This window comes from Olea europaea, chromosome 2, assembly GCF_002742605.1.
Source record: "Olea europaea var. sylvestris chromosome 2, O_europaea_v1, whole genome shotgun sequence".
In the NCBI taxonomy this organism is placed as follows: domain Eukaryota; kingdom Viridiplantae; phylum Streptophyta; class Magnoliopsida; order Lamiales; family Oleaceae; genus Olea; species Olea europaea.
In genome coordinates this window covers 8,060,210-8,065,609 of record NC_036238.1, presented here as the reverse complement: position 1 = coordinate 8,065,609, position 5,400 = coordinate 8,060,210, and the positions used below count along the sequence as shown (strand labels likewise).

The 5,400-nt window shown below is 34.1% G+C and overlaps 1 long non-coding RNA gene across 1 annotated transcript; it reads left to right on the top strand.

Moving 5' to 3' along the window:
- The first annotated feature begins 4,459 nt into the window (after positions 1-4,459).
- Positions 4,460-5,065, top strand: LOC111375726. The gene is made up of 3 exons (XR_002699349.1): positions 4,460-4,518; positions 4,614-4,741; positions 4,880-5,065. It is a non-coding gene; the product is annotated as an uncharacterized LOC111375726 (long non-coding RNA).
- Positions 5,066-5,400: the final 335 nt, after the last annotated feature.

The window sequence follows — 5,400 nt, the reverse complement described above, 5'->3', positions numbered from 1 at the left end:
CGGTACGAGTGGCTTCAAGGGAGTAGAAATAGGATCAAATGGTCACATTGCACGTCTAAAAGCAAAACAAAGAGAATTAATTTATATGTACAACTGTTGACAATTTTGATTGACAACATTGATATTGTCACAAACTGGCATTGATTTTAAAAATAATTTTTAGAATGGTTGAATGCGATATTTTAAGTGTGAATTGTCAATCAAAATTGTAAAAAAATAAAAATAAATAAAATTGTACAAGTAACAAGATTGAAACAAAGAAGAAAAATACAAAAATTTAAAATTAATGCCAATGTACACAACAATAATGACAGTTGAGGGGGAATTTAGCGTGGTTCCACATAAACGGAATGTCTTGTAAATAGAATGGTCAGTTTAGAAATAAAATATTTTTATGGTATTAGAATGGTTAGTTTGGTGGTTGTAAATGGAATGGTCAGTTTGGTGCTGGTTCGATTTTTAGTAAAATAATTAGGTTTTTCAATATAATCATAATTCGAACATTTATTCACTTTTCTAATATTTAAAACGACGCAACAATTTAACAAATAATAAGTTTTATCTTAATATTAAATGACAAGCATAGTTTAAATATATAAAAATAAATAACAAGTTGTTTAGTAAAATTCACTCACCAATGTACAGGAATGACAAAAAAAAAAAAAATTAACAGCAAAACATTATCAAATTTCATTTTTATCATATTGATTCATTCACTTCAAATCATCAAATCTTCAAGAAAAAAAAAAGAAAAAAAAATATTTTTATTTAGTAATGCTTAACATCCATTTAATCATATGTTGCTTAGTTCGAGTATCCAAAAAGGAAAAGAAAATTTGACAAGCTCAATTCTTTTTTTATTTCCTTGGTTCTAAATTTAGAATTGAGAATCGAACTGAAATGAAATGAACCTGTCGATGCTCAAGTCTAATACTCATGATTACCCAACGTAATTTAAGAACTGAACCAAATTAGAACTTATGTCCCCTAGTAGCTCTCCCTGAATTGATATAATGGCCAATTATTTCTTATTCACATATTTTTTTTTAACAATCTTAAGTAGAACATGAAATCATAAATACAAAAATGTTATATAGTCAAAATTTATAGTCATTTACATTTATCTAACTTCATAATTTGTTCTATATTTGCTCATTCTACTTATCTTTGTTACCTATTTTGGCGAAATTATTGACATGATAAGAGTCGATGATGTGAATAGTTGAATTTTTTATTTCTTAATTTTTAATTCTAGCTTAACAAAAAAAAAAGGTGACTCATCTTTCCCAATGTCACTACGGCAGTTAATAATCCACCCCCCACCCCCCAAAAAAATAATAAAATCTTTCAAATTACACAGAATGAAAGATTTATGTGTATTTTTTTTTTTTTCCCGGTCAAAGTAGTTAAGCTTTCGCTCCATATTTTACGTCAGTTTTATTTTTCAAGTGAAAATCATGAAATGCATGTCAAAGTTGATATTAGGGTTTTAGTATAAAGATTGAGATATGATTATAACTGGAACCAGTTCATCCTAGATTTAGCTGCCATCAACCGCGATTTCAACTGGACAATTTAGCTCAAAATTAGGTTTGTCTTCGTAATTGTGGAAAAGCTGATGGGCAAATGTGTGTAAGATAGCAAGCTCAAAATTAGGTTTCCCACATTCGTGCTTATAAAATAAATAAAAATTCATTTACCACACTTTGAGCGGGAAATGAAAACATTGCTATCTTCTTCAACATGTACGGGCCATGGAAAAAGAGATTCTGATTTTGCACTGCAGCATCCTGTCCTCCATTGCAGTTACTACAGTATAGCCAGCTGGTCGATCAATCTCCAGGAGGCGTGAAATCCCATATGAAGCCAACTTACTTAATTTAAGGTTAGCAGAGCCATCTTTTTCAACACACTGTACACGGCTTGCTAATTACAGTAATTGGCAGTTTTATTTTCACCAATTTAGGTGTGGGATTAGCTAGGATGCCTACGTTTGCTTACAGATGTTGTCCGCACAAAAGGTTCACCTTGAGGATGTAAGTTAAGGGGGAGAAAATAAGGAAAGGGTTTCTTTGTTGAGATATGAAATACGTAATATGAAATATGTAATCCAGTTAATTATATGTAAACCAACTCTTTAAAATTTTACATTGACAATTTTAGAAATCAGCTTGCTACAATTACATGATTTCATTGTAGCAGTAGTCATTTACTCAATTCACAGGTTTTTATGTATACGTTGGCTTTTTGGAGCTTGAATTGCATGCATGTTTCCTGCTCTGCAATTCCATTTCACACAACAATAGATTCATGACTAAAACAATTGTTCTTTTCTTTCTGTAAAACATTTTGTTTGTTGTGAAACCATATTGTGTTACATTGGAAATTCAGTTTTTTACCCATGCATGTATGGGGCGTGGGAAAAGAGATCCAGCTTTTGCAGCATCCTGTCCTCTATTGCAGAGGGTCTGAAAGACTACAGTATAACCAGCTGGTTGATCAATCCCCATAGGGGCAGCAGAAGTGAAATCCCCTGTGTAGTCAACTTCCTACATTTAGGGTTCCAACTTCCATGTACATATGGCTTGCTAATCCGAGTATGCGGTTCGATTACTTTCACGAAGATTGGCTGACTTATGAGATTGTGCAGCCACTATATTTCTAGGAATAAGTAAATGCCACTTTTGGTGGTAATGGATAACTTTCACGATTTGGTGCTTATATTTTGAGGCTTTTCTTGTTCACAGTGTAAATGCAGTTTTTGTTATATGTAGGGATGGAAAATGCTAAACCAAAAGGGCACGGCAAATTCAGATCAAAGGCCGAGTCGACAACACCTCAGCCCCCTGCAACATTTTCTGAACCTATTTTCCAATTTTATCAGGTCGTTACACGTGGCTTCAAGGGAGTGGAAAAAACAAAGAAAAAAATACAAAAATTTCAGAGGGAAGGACGTGAAATTTGCATTATTTAAACAATGCTGCAGGTGGATTCATTTCCTTGACACTATTCCTCTACAGCAATAGTTCTATCATTTATTCTGTTAACTCTTCTACAGCAATACCGCCCAATAGGTTAAACCATTTATTCCTCTACAGCAATAGGTTCAGCCATTTTATTCCTCTCTTTTCTCACAATGGATCATGCCGTAGATGTTAAACCTGCTACTGTTGAACTTGTACCCGGAAATGGAGGACAAGGAGAAGTCAATGAATTTGTTATTGTACCTAATGGTGGAGAAAGGAAATGATGGTGCTGTACATGGTGCAGAAGGAGAAGTTGTTGAAGCCTTGACCATTGTTGCTGTTGAAGGTAACATTGTTTCTTTGTGTCTGGTTAAGTGAAATACTAAAGTGAAAATGCACTGTGCATTTGAAAATACTATGGTTTGGGCTTCAAAACTGGCCATATGTTTATAATGCAAAATTTTAATTTCAATTCGTTCTTGTTGGTGAAGGGGAATGTGATCCTGCTGCTGGTGAAAAAGGTGCTAATGCCCATCAAGTTGAGCATCCAACTTCTCCTTCTGCACCATGTACAGCACCATCATTTCCTTCTTCACCATTAGGTACAACAACAAATTCATTGACTTCTCCTTGTCCTCCATTTCTGGGTACAAGTTCAACAGCACCAGGGTTAACATCTATGGCATGAGGAATAGTGGGTGGTATTGCTGTAGATGAGTTAACAGAACAAATGGTTGAACCTATTTGTACCTAATCGTAAAGAAGGAGATGATGGTCTGTAGATGGTGCAGGAGGAGAAGCTGGTGAAACCTTGCCCGTTGTTGCTGTTGAAGGTAACATTGTTTTACTATTTTTCCGGTTAAATGAAATACCAAAGTGAAAATGCACTATGCATCTGAAAATACTAGGGTTTGGGCTTCAAAACTGGCCATAGGTTTATAATGCAAAATTTTAATTTCAATTTCTTCTTGTTGGTGAAAGGGAAGGTGAACCTGCAGCTGGTGAAACTGGTGCTAATGCTCATCAAGTTGAGCGTCCATGCTTGATTCTTATTTGGCTCATTGCCTGTTTTTCTTTGATTTTCGCACTCTCTATTTTATTCACATTAGTTTTTCATAAAGCCGTCAAGGTAGACATCACAATTTTCTTGGGTATGCTAGTCGTGCCTGCAATAGCATGCATTTTATTGTGCCGTTTGTGGTAAGGATTTTGCTTAGGGCCCGACTGAAGAGCCGATTTGTCTTCCTCGTTCTGATATTTATTTTCCATGGATGGTTGGTCCATATAATTTTGGATGAGGAAATCTTGTACGATGTATCTTTTGAGATGGGAACACTTTTGGTGTTAGTTGCAATACAGGTATGGCCAAAAGATGGCGAGCACCACATCTCGAGTACAATTGTTCTTCAACTTTTAAGTGTTGGCATTGGAACTTTGCATTGCAATTCGGATTGCAATTTGGTTTGCAAAGTTTTCAAAGAGCCTAAACATGCTAAACATTATAAAGCGAAAGTGGATGAACGCAACTGAAGTCTTGGGTTCAATTGTTACGGTAATTAATATAATTTTGCACTTTTTATTATATTACTGTTTTCACATATATACATAACTTTTATATCACCTTTTAATTGTTTTGTATTTTGTCAGATTTGTCCTCGTGTAAATGCTAATTTCATGGACGATCATTACCATGAGTTTCTCCCGTTAGATCCCGCCAGTCCCTTGAACGGTTGGATTCCTAGCAAGGTTCCTAATTTGCTTCAATATTAACAATGGTAATTTTCTTGAACAAATTCTTATGTCTTTGGCATTACAAAAAATTAAACTGGTTAATTACGAATTTTCTTCTTGCTTTAATGATGTTTTTATGTCAAAGCACATTTAATTCAGATTTCCCATTTTCACCCCTACAGGAAACTACATGGATCAGTGACATGGAGATAGGTGGCTCGCAGTGGTGAATCTTTATGCATTTGTTTTTGTGAGGAATTGAAATTTCGTTAAACTTGTTTCTTGTACTCGGGCATTACAAAAAACAACCATTCGAGACGTGTATTAGTCGTGCATGTCCTACAAATTCAGTATTTTATATAGGTAGATTGACATGCATCTCATGAATTTCATTACCTAAAAAAATGAGTCATTTTGTTTGAAAGATTGGTTTGAGAGAAGTTATTGGCTACCATGTAGTGTGTGGGACATTGGAAAAGATGAGTCGTCTTCTTTTATTTTATTTTATTTTGTCGAGCTAGAATAACAAATAAAGAAATAAAATAATTTAGCTATTCAACTCTTATCAAGTCAATAATTTGGTGAAAGTAAATGACAAAGATAAGTATAATGAGCAGCATAGAACAAAATATAAAGTTACATGTTGACCACAAAAAAAAAAAAAAAAAAGAAAGCAATTAAAACTAATGATCTCCAAAGGCTT